The sequence below is a fragment of the Harmonia axyridis genome, chromosome 7 (assembly GCF_914767665.1).
Source record: "Harmonia axyridis chromosome 7, icHarAxyr1.1, whole genome shotgun sequence".
Lineage (NCBI taxonomy): Eukaryota > Metazoa > Arthropoda > Insecta > Coleoptera > Coccinellidae > Harmonia > Harmonia axyridis.
In genome coordinates, this window is record NC_059507.1 from 15921450 (window position 1) to 15937690 (window position 16241).

The 16241-nt window shown below is 34.7% G+C and overlaps 1 protein-coding gene and 2 long non-coding RNA genes across 4 annotated transcripts in view; all 3 read left to right on the forward strand.

Annotated features, from left to right (window-relative positions):
• Positions 1–6342: 6342 nt before the first annotated feature.
• LOC123685450 lies at positions 6343–7187 on the forward strand. The gene is made up of 3 exons (XR_006748289.1): positions 6343–6481; positions 6794–6991; positions 7049–7187. It is a non-coding gene; the product is annotated as an uncharacterized LOC123685450 (long non-coding RNA).
• Positions 7188–9853: 2666 nt separating this feature from the next.
• LOC123685449 lies at positions 9854–10845 on the forward strand. Its single transcript, XR_006748288.1, has 4 exons — positions 9854–9988; positions 10042–10275; positions 10480–10651; positions 10705–10845. It is a non-coding gene; the product is annotated as an uncharacterized LOC123685449 (long non-coding RNA).
• Positions 10846–10923: 78 nt separating this feature from the next.
• LOC123685448 (protein tramtrack, alpha isoform-like) overlaps positions 10924–16241 on the forward strand; it is a 46548-nt gene continuing 41230 nt past the window's right edge. For both annotated transcript variants that reach the window (XM_045625150.1, XM_045625152.1), the window contains exon 1: positions 10924–11520. The gene's annotated coding sequence lies outside the window, so the exon portion shown is untranslated. The remainder of the gene's footprint in view (positions 11521–16241) is intronic.

The following is a 16241-nucleotide window of genomic DNA, read 5'->3' on the forward strand; positions in this document are numbered from 1 at the left end:
AAGAGAACGATTCCGGTTTAACCCGTTCTGGGTCATGGAAATCTCCGAAACGTATAGGGTCGGCCCGTATGGGAATGTTGCAGCTTTCACGAATAAATAATGCCAACGTTATGTGAATATCGCAAGCAAGTCTTGTGATGTTGTTTACTGCTCGTTGGGAAGGATGTATTTGAGATAGATCTGATCTTGAATGCTGTAGGTGCGTGGTTGTTTATGTGGCTGGTTCATGTTGGTCTTTGCCGACTCAAAATTAGGGTCATTATTTACAAGAAACGCCAAAAGGTGGATCAGAAAGTCGGTGTATATCTAAGGAATTTTGGCTGGACCCAGAGGACTAACGAGCGCCAATAAATTCCAAGAAATGCTGGATTTTTTGATATACGCGGCAACATCGCATCTATTATTTTTCCATGTGTGGAAATAAAGCTGGTAAAATAATTTCTTCTGGCAGATGTGCAAAAAATCAGAATCCAGCGCCTGCTTGTTAACAAGAAGATACAAATAGTGAACTGTTTCAGCAGTTACTAAATAATGGTAGTTGATCATGATTGAAAAAGTTTTTTCAGTTAAAGCCAATCGATGTTCGTAAAATCTAGTTTCAAATGAAAGTCCTGTCCATGTCCCAAACATGATGTCGGATTGTGATATACATATTTTCAAATACACAATTTTACTATGTCGTTATGAATGTATAGGTATTATATTGAATGAAATATATTTATTTGAGTGATTCCATGTTAAATATGCAAATTTAGACATGTGGAATCCGATATTTATCCTAATAGTCAAATTAATATTAATATCATTATTGATGATATATTTAGGTATTTATTTCAATTTATTTTGATTTAATATGAAACGTTGATTCACAATGGGACATAAGAAGTGCGTTCTTTTTGGAGAAACTCGCGAAATGAGTGAAATATTACTGATATGTTCTCATTTCCGCGCGTTTTTGTCAAATTTGATAGTTCATGTTGGAGACAAAATTTGCTTACTGGAAATGACATATGCTCCCTCTATCTATGTTCATTACTTTGAGGTCCTGTCAGTTCTACGTATTTCCTATTGCAAGTTGATCTTGTTAATTTATGAACTCCTGATTTACCTACTTGTGTTGAATATTTTGCATTAGATAATAACGATGATTTTTCATTTATTATTAGCTACATTCAATTATAATTGTCTCTTCAAATTACACCTGAATATTGGCTTCAAACCTAAAAATAAAATATAATAATTTAAATATTATTCAATTCAAATTATTCAACTCCAAACATAAATAAATCATGATAGTTTATTATTTCACTTGCAATATAAAATACATAGGACAAAAAGGACGTTCATTCAAAACTAGATTTAATGAATGGATTTCACCAAAAATAAGCGATTCCTTATCTTTGCAACACATTGCATAGAACAACACATTTGTAGAATCTTCAGTATCTGAAGATTGATTTGAAATAAGATTGAAACTGCGTGGTGACATAATGTAATCCCGAAATTTAATATCTAGTTTTTAGTAGTAACAACATATAAAGCATAAAACTTGTTTTAATCAAGAAAACGAAACAAGTTGTCAGCCATTACCGTTAGAATCTTAACATTGGATACATTGAAGTGTAAAAATCATAAGTGTACTTTCATACAGCGTGCCAAAAATGCAATGTAACTCGTCAATAATTCTTTTACGAAGAATTATTAAGGAAAATCCTCGCATTCGTCGATTTTTAATTTCAAAAGTAATTTATCGTATGCTTTTTTGAATTTGATATTTCTCACCCCTCTACGCCATTTTTTCAAATAGGAATATATGGATTGCATCACATCAAATGAAAGGTAATTTGATTACCTATCAATTCAGCGATGTGTATAAAAGCAGAATTGGTTGTGCCGTTTTTTATTTAAAGATTAGGAAATAATTTACAATTTGTGATTAGAGAGGAACTACAATTCTTTTACTAATAATTATTAATCCATTATTAATCCATAGATTTTTAAATCCAAAAGCAGATCCCTATCCCTTTTTTAATTTACGCTCTACACCCTTTACGCACCACATCTCCCTACTTTTTTTTTTCAAATAGGAATATATGTATTGTGATATATCAAATGAAACTCAAAGAGGTTGATTTTTTATATTTCGTAATAATTTATTCAACACTATTTGGATTCAGATTATTTTTAGAGACTAGTGCAATATTTGCAGCATTTTTTATTTCGAACAGACTTACACCAAGTTGCAGGAACGTTCATTAAAATTTAATGCCGTCATTAAAATATTAATTCTCCAATAGCAGGAGCCTATTGGCTACCTTCACCATTTAAGTGAGGATTAAAATTTTAATGCTGCATTAAATTTCAATGAACGGTCCTGCACCTGGAAACTATAAACTATGTTCTTTTTGATCCCTTGATTAATATAATAAGAATTGTACTCGGTATTAGCTGCATTATCAAATGTTCTCACCAAAACTCCTCACTGATTATTATTACCAAGAAATTAAACTCTAATGGTACGGGAAACTTTCAATCGAGCCTAACGGAAAAATTACTCACCTTACCTCAATTTCCATGATTATTAACGCCTATTTCCCTAGCTATCTAATATGGCATTGTCGAGCCTTAGGATGGTCATTACAGTCACGTCAATAAATTACAGTTTTCTACTTCCATTTGTGCACAAACCATTAGTACCCCTGGTTCTCATGTGTCCCATCGATTTTCGCACTAATTGCAATAGCAGGCCGGCAACACAACGAAAGAATTAATAACCACACATGCAATTACCCTGAATTTTACATGAGGCGCCCAGGTATCGATTCTGTAGGATGTGTTTCCTGCTTTTGTGTAATCGACAATCGATATAAATGCCTATTCTTGTAAATATTTGTATTCCGAATGTGATTTAGGGAATTGTTGTTCCGTGAGATGTGTCTTGGTCACGTGTGGTGTGGCCGATGTTGGTACCATTGTTTTGGGGTAGATAATAGAGGAGAAAGATCAGCATGCAAAATGAGTTTGGTACGAAATTGGTTTTTATAATTTCATATTGACTCGTGTCAACAACTCGTGCTAAGAATAGAATCTGTTACAGAGCGTTCCCAAACTGATGAAATACTTCTAGAGCTGAATTTTTATATGTTATTTTACTTGAATAAACTTATTCTTGAGTGCTGTTTGACATTACTACTACACGAAAAAATTAGTCGAAAAGTTATATGGTAATATTTGAGGAATCCAAAAAAACAGCAATTCTGGGGAACCACAAGTTTTGAAGCAATAAAATGTAGAATTTAAATGATTTTTGAAGTTATAAATATTCGCGTCAATTATTTGGGGATTATTCCTCTTGATTGCAGAATACGGAATCCGATCTAAATAATGATCTAATACTAATACTGATTCTATTTTCTAATATATTTGATTGGCTGCAGATATATGATTGTGTGTTTTGAACAAATTTTAATTAAAGTTCTGCATTTAGTTGTAGATGTGAGTGCCCACTCGAATGCCCTGTGATTTCAATAAAATCTTGTTCTTGTTAATTGATTCCATTTTTGGCCAATGCTGAAATGGCAGATGCTCTATGGGAATGGTACATTATTTTCAACTTTTTTGAGCTCATTTCAATATTTTTGACCGATGTTGAACATTTTGAATTCATCACTAGAAGAATATTTTTGTAACAAGCTACTCCTCCTCAATTTGTAAGTGTAGCTAAAAAAGGCTGTCACTTGGATACATTTGGATTTGTTGATCTCTTTTCCAAGAGCTCAAGGAAAAAGCAAACGGGACATAAATCTTAAGTTCCTTCATTTTTCACTAACCCTTCACTAATCAATAGGTAAATTCGTCGACCAAAATTGATAAATTTCATAAAATATTGGGTTAGTGAAATTTTTCAAGAGATCATAACCTTTTTGGTAGTTGTGAATTGAAAAATTAGCTTCCTCATTGCCACGCCGAGGCAAATCGTTGGAGCATATATGGAAAAATTTCTTTCACAATCCATCCAACCTAGATTTATCATAATAGTTGATCATTCTCAAAAACTCTTCGATCTAAAAAGCTTTGGAACTTGATTTTATTTTGGTCTGAGCCAAACGAGTTGATTTGAAAAATTAGCCTTGGGACGAATCGATTATTCTATTATAATCTTGCTTTTATGAATCTTCTGAAGTGCAGTGGTGTTCCATAAAGATTTTTTATGATATTCGGCGCTTTTATTTTTCATATTAATAGTGTAGTCTTCTTATATTTATCAATTTATCGGTAATTGTATCTCGATATGAAGCGTAATTTCTATTGACCTAGAATTCTACAAACTGATTCCACACAGAAATTTTGGGCATTTTCATTTTTAATTTCTTTTCAGGAATTATTTCCGAGATTTTCCTTTTCTTGGTGCCTCATTTTTCCATTGAATTAACGACAAATACAGTTATAATGCGATTAACAATTGACTATTTGACAAATATTCATTTCCTAAGCTATCTTGAATTTGAGAAATTCAATTCAAATTTGGATCGCAGAAAAACCAACTTGTTGGTTTTACCGGCTTGCATGTTTTATAGCTGTGAAAACATCGTCGCTAAGGGAACTTTCAAACTTAAATTGGAAGGAGTAAAATAATCATAGAGAATAACACTATATTATAAACCTAAGGACTAAAGTGGTATTTTTGATCCTGAGGCGAAAATTTCGCTGAGGAATTGAAAACCACTTTAGTCGCGCTGTTTATACCTCATTTAACGCATTGGAAAAATCATATCGAATGTTTCAATAACCAGTTGAAAAAAATGCCCTCAGTAACAAATAATTGCTTTGTCAAAAACGTCGAAGATTAGGAGTATTGCAGAAATAGGGTGCTAGTAGTATTATTACCCTTGTAACGGGATGTCAATCAATTTTGATCCCTTGGGATTAAACGTACCACTTTAGTCCCTGAGATTAGGGATTAAAACTACGAATTTGTCTGATTTAATCCCTGAAGTGTATAAATAAATAATATCTCATTGTAATCTCCTTTCCAACCAATCAGTTTGTCACAGCTACTCTGGGATACTCTGTATATGGCACCTAAGTACATTCAGTAGCTGTTGATTGATTGTTTCGGACTTCAATTGACGAAAGTTCATTTTGAAATTATGAATAAAAAAGCAAGCGGAAGTAAAATATTGTTTTTATTCATAATACATTCAGTAACTATTTCTCGGGAATAATAATTATTATTATTGACCCCTGATATAACCTCAATCTACTACGAATGTGTCCACACTTCCATTCAAAGGTATGGATCCAATGCGTGACTTTTCTATAATTTGACTTCTTTCAAAGAGTTGATTAGAAAAATTATAATTTTTCCAAGTGAATCTATCAGAATTATGAATACCTAGTTGTAGTAGTAGTACCTACATAATACTTATATGTTAGGCAATATTAATTTCTAAGTTTTCTTTCAATGATCCGGACAAGATCAATGTGATTCTAACGAATAAGTTTATGGGATTTGTTCGAAAAAAATTTCCCAAACTATTCTAACCAGTAAGATATTCCAATAAAAAGAATCACTTCGAATTTCTGTTATCATCGGTTATCGCCTGTTATATTTATTTTCACATTCTGATAATATTCGTCATGCACTGACATCAAATAAAAAAAAGATGTCCCAATCAATCCTAAAATTTCGACTTGTTTACCGCATCGTTGCAAGCCCAAAAGATAAAAAGTCAAGTTAAGAAGTAGATAAGTTACTGGATCTCTATTTTGCTGATATCCTTCCTCATTAACAAAGGAAAAATACCAATTTCTTGACTCTATAATTAGTGCGCTTCTTCTTTGATAAGTAAGATCAAAGTTGAAGACGCAAAATTAATGAAATTAATGAAACTAATATTATTGAAAACACATATCTTTTTCATGGAAACAGCCTTGTTGCTGTCAATTCTGAGGATATTCGCTAAAACTTCCTGAATTGTTATCATATTTATGAATGGCTATAATTTTTTTTTAGCAAACATATTATACTCGGAAATTTCCCCAAGGTTCACAAAACTATCGATGTTAATTACAAAGCAACCGTTCCTACAGAGAATATCGAATTCGTTAGCTAACAAATATTATCGAAGCTAGGTCATGTAAGCGTTTTGATTTACGCATATCAAATGGAAGTTTCACATGCTATCTATTTTTGTAGTTATCGCTGAAAATTTGACCTTGATAGACTTCACTAATGATAACCGTCATTTCTGTTCCGTAGTAACGGTTGGAAATTGACTGTACAATAAAATTCATTGACAATTATTCCTGTTAGTTATTCAAATCAAAAATTTAACTCAAGAGTAAATCGTTAGAAGAAGGAAAACATAATTGAAAGATACGCCTATAAATTCAAGACGAAGTCGATAAACCGATCAATAATATTAATTGGACCACTTTGAAAGCGAGAAATTTCCAATTTCAAGGTAGAATACTGCAGGTATCTAATTGAAGCAGTTCTTATTTCCGATCTTGATAATTCAGTTCAAGGAGCCGAATTTCAAATGAAAGAATCGATTATTAGTTTTATATTAGGTAAATGATATCTGTATCTATCTTGTATATCGATTGTTAGTACCTTCAAAACTACTTCTAGTTTTAACCTATGTTATGCTGAGAATTTTCAGATTATAACATTAAAGTTTTTGCATTAGGTGTCTTCCAATATAGAAAAAAAATTCTTTATTTATTTATGATATTCAAGGCTCCTAATCAAACGTTTTGGAGAAATACAGCTTTTTTGAAACTCTAGGAGAATTCATCATTCAAGACGTATTTACTCCGAAATATTACTGATTCTATAAAATATGAAACGGAACTTGATCAGCTCATTTGGACGAATATGATCAGTTCATTCTGTAGTTTACTAGAACCTGTAGGAAAAAAATTAGTTTCTTTAGGAAGATGGGCATTTTGGTATATGTTATTATCTCCAGTCTTTTTAAGCTAGGTAGGTCTCTTGACATGGTATATAAGGCTCCAAACTCCAAAATATATTGATTTTCAGAATCTTTTAGTGAATCAGGCAAACATTGAGCAATCCTATATGGAACAACGAAACGAGGAAGAAGAAGAGATTTCTAGTAAATCCGAGAGTAAATCATGGTTATCTTTTATGATACGCTTCATGATGAACTTACTTAGACTACCTTTTCAAATTTCATCAAATAAGAAACACTTCATATTCTAGAAATCACAAAATCAAAACCAAATCCTTCACAATATAAATAATTCCATCTTCCAGTTAACTGCCTAACCTTTGAGGAAATCACTTGGCTTCGAATAACAATCCCTAAGACAATCATAAAATATTCAAAAATACTTTTTGTTCCAATTATTCCATGTTATTTGGTACATCATTATATCTTCATGCAACATCAGATAAAGAAACTGTAGGTGCACCTTAAATCCATCACACTGAATTTGTATCTTCCAGTCAACTACAAACTTAGGAGGGCAATGAAGTTATCTTCCAGAGAACCTCGAACTCGAGAAGGCAATCATTGAAACACAATTTGCGAAGTAATCGTTGCATATTGATTGATGGTTTCTTGTTATTCCATTCATTTAAAAATAACTTGACTATTATCTTCACATTAGGGCAATTTACAACGATTAAGATTTAAGTTAATGAAGCTGCAAACCACGAATTCAAGAGGGCAATCACTTGGTGAAACGTACAACTTTCAAAGTAGTCCTGAAAAATAGAATCATTGTTTTCAATTTCAGTTGGTTACTAAGTTTTCACCACGAACTCCAAAGGGTGCACTTGTTATTGAAGCATAGGATCGTCAAATGATGTTCGAATATTGAAGAATATTCAATTTCTATCAACTTCGGAACTATCCAACTACCTACACAGCTCGATGTCCAAATATATCAAACTAAACTACTGCATCTTTCAATGAATCACAAATTCAATCACTTGGCTCCGAAAACTAATGTCCCAAGTAATCGTCAAAGATCGAATACTAATTTCAAGTGCATTTGGTATTCAACTCTCTTGACTAACATAATAATCCACTCTACTCTAGTTGAAATGATCGAACTGCGTCTTCTAGTAAACCACTCACTCAAAAAAAGGGCAATCACTTGTTTTGAAGCACACACTCTACTAATGATGCGTAAATAGTCAATAATGTTTAACTTATATTGACTTCGGTACTATCCAATATCTGACTCCTGACTCTATACTACTTAGGATCCGAATCCATCAAAATAATCAAGAGCATCTTCTGGTAAACTGAGAACCATCGAAGATTGGTCCCTAGTGCAGTTGGTTACAAACTTATCTTAATTGACAGGGTAATCCACCCTCGAATCCACCTTATATTATTTGAGGTTGTAATTTATCGAACTGCATCTTCTAGTAAACAGCGAACTTCAGAAGAGGGCCATCACTTGTTATTAAAACACACAATATTGACTACTGGACTGTTCAACATCCAACACTTCATTTATTAGTATCCAAGTCTAATAAACTTATCATCAGCTTCTTTTAATCAACTGAAAACTCGAGAAGGCAATCACTAGGTATTTAAATCAAAGGTCCAAAGTAGGATAATAACTTCAAGAGCAATTGGATATTAACTCATATTGACTAACAGGTAATTCACTCTTCACTAGTTGAGATTGAAATTTATCGAACTGCATTTTATAGCTTCTATTAAACCACTAGCTCAAGAAGAGAGCAATCACTTGGTATTGAAGCACACAATCTTCAAATGATGTTCAACTATTGAATAGCATTCAAATCTGTTCTATCCAATATCCGACACTACACTGCTTAGGATCCAAATGCATCAAACTAATCAATAGCATCTTCTGGTAAACCAAGAAGCCGGGATGACAATCACTACACATCGAAGCACCATTTCCAAGGTAATCGCCGAAGATTGAATATTAGTTCCTGGTGCAGTTGGTTACAAACTTATCTTGATTGACAGGGTAATCCACTTCGCATTAATTGAGGTTGCAATTCATCTAACTGCATCTTCTAGTAAACCACGAGCTTCAGAAGAGGGCAATCATTTGTAATTAAAGCACACAATTTTCAAATGATGTTTGAATCTGATTACAAGAATATTAATAACAAGACTGTCCGACTTCCAATACCTCACTTATTAGTATCCAAGTCTATCAAACTAATCAACAGGTTCTTCTGATCAACTGAAAACTCGAGAGGGCAATCACTAGGAATTTGGGCAAAAGGTCCAAAGTAATCGTCCAAGATCGGAAAATAACTTCGAGGTAATTGTATATCACCTCATCTTGACTAACAGGTAATCCATTCTTCAATAGTTGAGATTGAAATTTATCGAACTGCATTTCCTAGCTTCTAATAAACTACTAACTCAGGAAGGAGCAATCATTTGGTATTTAAGTTCACAATCTTCAATGATGTTCAACTATTCAACTTATATCGAGCTCAAGACTATACAATAACCGACACCACACTGCTTAGGATCCAAATCCATCAAACTAATCAACAGCATCTTCTGGTAAACCAAGAACCCGGGATGACCATCACTACACATCGAAACACCATTTCCAAGGTAATCGCCGAAGATTGAATATTAGTTCCTGGTGCAGTTGGTTACAAACTTATCTTGATTGACAGGGTAATCCACTTTGCATTAGTTGAGGTTGCAATTTATCTAACTGCATCTTCTAGTAAACCACGAGCTTCAGAAGAGGGCAATCATTTGTAATTAAAGCACACAATTTTCAAATGAAGTTTGAATCTGATTACAACAATATTGATAACAGGACTGTCCGACTTCCACACCTCACTTATTAGTATCCAAGTCTAATCAACAGGTTCTTCTGATCAACTGAAAACTCGAGAAGGCAATCACTAGGAATTTGGGCAAAAGGTCCAAAGTAATCGTCCAAGATCGGAAAATAACTTCGAGGCAATTGTATATTACCTCACCTTGATTAACAGGTAATCCATTCTTCAATAGTTGAGACTGAAATTTATCGAACTGCATTTTCTAGCTTCTAATAAACTACTAACTCAAGAAGGAGCAATCACTTGGTATTTAAGTACACAATCTTCAAATGATGTTCAACTATTGAACAGCATTCAACTTGTATCGAGCTCAACACTATTCAATAACCGACACCACACTGCTTAGGATCCAAATCCATCAAACTAATCAGCAGCATCTTCTGGTAAACCAAGAACCCGAGAGGACAATCACTAGATATCATCAAAATACATTTTCTAAGGTAATTGTCGAAGATTGAATATAAGTTCCTGGTGCAGTTGGTTACAAACTTATCTTGATTGACAGGGTGATAATCCACTTTGCATTAGTTGAGGTTGCAATTTATCTAACTGCATCTTCTAGTAAACCACGAACTTCAGAAGAGGGCAATCACTTGTTATTAAAGCATGATGCTTGAATCTGATAACAACAATATTGATTACAGAACTGTCCGACTTCCAACACTTCACTTATTAGTATCCAAGTCTATTAAACTAATCAACAGCTTCTTCTAATCAACTGAAAACTCGAGATGGCAATCACCAGGCATTCAAACAAAAGGTCGAAAGTAATAGTCCAATATCGGTAAATAACTACAAGGGCCTCTTGACTAGCAGGTAATCCTCTCTGTACAAGTTGAGAATGAAATTTATCGAATTGCATCCTCTAGCTTCTAGTAAACCACTAACTTAAGAAGAGCAATCACTTGTTATTAGAGCACACAATCTTCAAATAATGTTCATCTATTGAATAGCATTCAACTTATATCGACTTCAGGACTATCCAATCTCCGACACTAAACTGCTTAGGATCCAAATCCATCAAACTAATCAACAGCATCTTCTGGTAATCCAAGAACCGAAGAAGGCAATCAGTAGGCATCGAAACAAAAGTACTCATTCAAGAAGGCAAATCACTGGATCCCAAAACCACACAACCATCAAGGCAATCCCGACCGAACCGATTGTCAACATCGCGACTAACAAGCGTAGCTCTCAGAGCGAGCTTTGCGAATCCCACAGCCACGACGCAAATTGGCAAGGAGTTGGCAAATGACTGAGCCCTGCTGTGCCTCCCGACCGGCGGCTCCGCTCAACGTTGGAACCCGCCCCCCAAACACTCCACATCAGCCGGCGTTTTTGCACACGTCGCGGCCCCGCTATTCGCAATGTTGCGGTTGGTCAAGATCCAGGATCCTGGCGTGACGTAGGAGCCACTGTCAATGTCCTTAGCGTAGGTCGGCGAACGGGTCTGGATCTAGCGGTATTAGGAGTTTAATCGCGTGCGAAACGGGTCTCAAGGACGCGGGCGAATCGGGTGAGTTTTTGCGTACGTCCAGGAATCCGACACTTTCGCTTTCTATGTGGTGCGTCGCGTGGCCGCCCAAACGGCCGGAACTTGTTGCCGTTGACCGTCGGTCGTAGGAGGGGTCGATGAACTCGTTGTTGTTGTTGTTGCGTTTTGGTGCATCTGGGAGGTTTTAGAGGTGAGTGTTGTGGACCGGGGATGTTGACTGAATATGGTGTTGAAATTTGTGGTTCAATTTCAGGTGCTCTTTTCATAAGTAATTGCACAAGTGCATCAAAATTACCGATAATTTTGCATGACAGCGTGTTGTCATAAAAACTGCATGAGCCCTCCACCTTCGGTGTCGGCCTCTTTCTCCAAAAATGAAAATGACCGAATGTAGTTTTTCAAAGAAAACACGCTGGAATGCGAAATTATCCGGTCATGTTGATGCACGAGTGTAATTCGGGGGAATATTTCCCGAATAAACTGTTACATTACTTGTCAAACTGATTTAGAATGGAATTGCCATAGATTCGAACTGTGTAAGATGCATAGAAACTATGAATCTATGAACAGAACAATTATTGCAGTGCTGTTTCGCTTCCTACAATGCAATTATCGTAAGTAATATCATAAGGGCATTTAATTTTTCCGAAAAGAATTGAAAAAACACGTTGCTAAGTAATATTTTGACAAGAAGCATGAGTGCTGGTGGCAACAAAAATCCGAGTCGAAGACGAGGATTTTTGCACCTGCACGAATGCTTTTTGTCAAAAAATATTACTTTGCAATGTGTTTTTTCGATTTTTTTCACAGGAAAAATTAGATGCCCGAATGGTATTTGACAAGACTATTTCCTGAGTAACAGATTATTCTGCATGCATTACCTATGTATAGGTATTAATTTGAAAACTGAAAAACAGATACTCAATTTTATTTCATCCAAAATACTACAAATTTAATTATTTATGGTACAATTAAAATATAAATTGCAATTTTGGTACACGGTAGGGGTATTGTTTGAATTTTTTGTTGATTCATTGAAGATGTGGGGTGTAGGTACATCATTAATGTAATCTGTTGAGTGAGAAGCGGGAGGAGTGACTGCAGGATCTTCTGTTTTCTGCTTTTTAGCTGGAGGTTCTGAGGCGTCACTTCTAAGGGTGTTTATGATGTTGGAGTAGTGCTCATTATCCATTTGCAGATAAGGTTTAATTGAGTTGGCTGAACTGTGGCCAGTAATTTTAATTAATTGTTGTTCACCTACCCCTGCTTTAGCTAAGTTACTGACTGCTGTCGACCGCATAGAGTGGTTTGTTATTTTTATTCCTTTTGTATTCAATCCTGCCTTCTCTGCCGCTTCTTTAGTCCATTTCGAAAGTTCATTTTTTCCCACTGGAGTGTTTTTGTACCATCCACTTGAAAGTTCTTTGTTCCATGATGGGTTATTGGTTAAGAATAATCTATCAGTTGTTATTCTAGATGAACGTTTAACCATCCGAATTTTAAATAGGCGGACTGGACAAAAGGTTGGGTTCTTCGTGTTAGGGACCAGCCGTTTACTTTCGGCCATTTTTTTTCTCCACCCTGTGCCGTTTTATTGAAGAGAGGATTATATTCTACTCTTCCTAAAAAGTTGGATTTTTGAAAATCAGTTATTTGAAAAAATGTGTATTCTACCTGTTTTTATCCCAGAATTATCCACTTCCTCTTTAAAATAATAAACTTTGCAGTTTACTGCTTCTCCACCTCTCCAGGCAAGTTCCACTGAAGCGATATGGTTAAATTTCCGTTGGAGTCCTGCTGGAGTGTTTTCATCCCATAATGAAACCATTGCATAATACTCATCCAATTTCAATGAAGCAGAGCTGCACTTCCTTTTATTTGCACACGTCTGCAAATTCCTTCTTTTCGCATTACGAGCGAGTATGGGTCAAAAATTATTTTCCACTTCACAAAATACATTTCTTGCATTTTTTTTGCAACGGTGTTCCACATTGTCTTCACAACTAGTTCTTTGTAATTTTCACCGTTTTCCTTCTTCATATTCCACGCCCAATCTTTCAGAATTAGGTTTAGTTGTTCTAAAGTTGTGTTTTCCATAAGCTCATAGTTCTTTGCTTAGCAGAATGTCATGAACTGTTTCCATATTGAAGTATGAGTTCTGAGGGTATTATACGGTATACTTTTCTCAATCGCCAGATCAATATTAGACAAAGAATCGCTTCCAAAGCGACTCATTTTCACGATATAAGCTGACTAACTAGCACTTGACAAAAAAATCAGAAAAAATTGTTGCGCGTCGTTTTCTGGTGTCCTTGGAGATTATAATTACGTTTGTTTTCAAAGGTATTGTAATTTTTGGTGACAACAACTGTCAAGTTTTGCCGCGGGTAAACGCGAATAAACTGCTGACAGGTCCTGCCAAACAGTTTTTCCACCTAGAAACCATTTGTAATTCAAAATTCGCGTTTCTGATTGGTGCAAATTACGACGAGGGAAATAGTCAGTTGGATTTCATAACAATTTTTTTTTCTACATTCATGCAAAAAGCAAAAATTTATTGAACTATATTTAGTGGAAAAAGAAGTTCTTTATTGCACTCATCTGGCGACACGGCGGATGGAAATCGTCGACAGTAGCGGAGGGATACGTAGAGGATCACATGCAAACAAGCTCGGTGTTGCAAAACAAATATTTCAGCCTGAAGGAAATAACGATGTACAGTTACCAAGTACTAGTACGTTTACAGCAATAACAAATCAAGAAGTGGATTTAAAAAGTACTTCACTACGAAATATTCATATTGAAAATTGCACCAATTGTTCATTCACTTTCAACATTGAGGGTAAAAATAAAGTTTGAGTTAAATTGTTCGTGACGTATTAGTTCCTGTTTCAATGCAAATCGATATTAATAATAAAGTATTCAAGTTGCGCTTTTTGTTTTCCTACACCTAGTGCCGCACCTCAATAAATCATTTTTTGCTTTTTGCATGAACGTAGAAAAAATGTTGTATGCAACTCGTGCAAAAATTGTTTATTGCACTCGACGTGAAATTGTTCAACGAGGCCGTTAGGCCGAGTTGGACAACACGAGTTGCATACAACATTTTTTCTACGTTCATGCAAAAAGCAAAAAATGATTTTTGCATTCACTTTTTGCACTTGTTGCATAAATAACTATTAATTGATGCATTTCAGAGGACGTAGATCAGATTCTGTTGAAAAAATTGGTGTGCGTAACGAATTGATGTTACACAGCTATTAATTTTGAAGATATCGATCTCAAATTGGAATGATTCCGATAAACGGTTTTCGAGATTTCCTCAATTTTCCCATATTTTTTTCGGAATGTCCGAATGTCGTTGTGAACAGACAGCAGACCGTAATTTTCGAGCAATTGATGTGGGAGTTGAAGATATTGGTCCGAATCGTATTGATAGTTTTCGAACTTCCAAGGCCTGCTATTGGAAATAATTGGCAAGAATTCGTGGAATTCTTACCGAACTCCCGTCTTAGTATCAGTTAACAAATAAAACCGCTATTTTTTCCGATTTTCAAAAATATATAACATGACATAAAAAGGTTCAAATTCACACGGCAAATCAACAAAGTGCCTATCCATTAAAATCTGTGAACTTAAGATAATTAAAATGTTCGGTGGCCACCAAGGTTCCGGATTTAGTACCATTAGATTTTTTCAATATTTTCAAATTGATAAATGTTGTTCTGAAAATATGACTACAGAAAAAAAATTAACGATGTTAAATCCGGAGTCATTGGTGGCCATCGAATATGTTACTCATCTGAAGTTCACAGATTATCATAGAGGCACTTAGTTGATTTGTCATGTGAAACTGAAACTTTTGATTTTTATAGTTTAATAAGAAAATTATATATTATGATATATATTTTTGAAGAAGAAAAAAAGCGATTTCATTTGGTATACAAATTTTTATGATTCACATCAAAAAAAAAACAGTTTGTATTATAACTTCAAAATTAATGTCAATAAAAATTATTACCTACACCAGTAGATTTCACTGAAAAAGTGCCTGTAGAATATTTGTGTTTCATGTTTATAGCACCAGTAATAGAAAAGTTATGGGAAATTTTCATTTCACATCATTTTCCGAATTTCCCTTATGGCATAAAAACAATTGAATTATAAATTCACACAAGCACAACCTTATAAAGGGTGTGCTTTTCACAAAATTAATTCTCTCAAAAATCGAGCCCCTCACAATGACTTTAAGACACTCTATACATAATTTCATATAGAATATTTTTGTAGATAATAACCAAACGCATTCATCACATTTGGTCAATATGGTTCTGAAATTTCGCAGGGTGGTCAAAATTTTTCCATCAAACAACTCCGAACTTCCAAGGCCCGTTATTGGAAATAATTGGCAACAATTCGTGGAATTCTTACCCAACTCCCATCCCAGTATCAGTTAACAACAGTTTGCTCTTCTCATTTTTTGTGCGTCGTAGATAAACAACTGTCTGTAATCGTTGCGAAAGAAATTCCATCGATGTTGTTCTCTCCTCGCATCAAGCACAAGGCTCTAGTCGGTCAACACAATTTTTGCGAATCGATGTCAATGATTCCGAGACGCTTTATGCAAAACTGCATAAACAATAAACAGGAAAAGGGATTTTTTTATCTGATAACAGTCTGCATTGTTTTTGCTGATATTCAGTAGTTGTAACGACGATTGATGTTCAAGCTTGTGAAGCGCAAAGCTGTTTGAAGTGTTTTGTGGAATTTACCTACTTGGATTATGATTGTGGTTTTCTTAGTTGTAATTGGGACGGCATGAACGTTAACGATTGTCAGGTAAATTGAGAACGCCTTGATGAGTCCTGGAAAGCATAAAACTCTCTTCTCTATTTCAATATCGTAATGAGT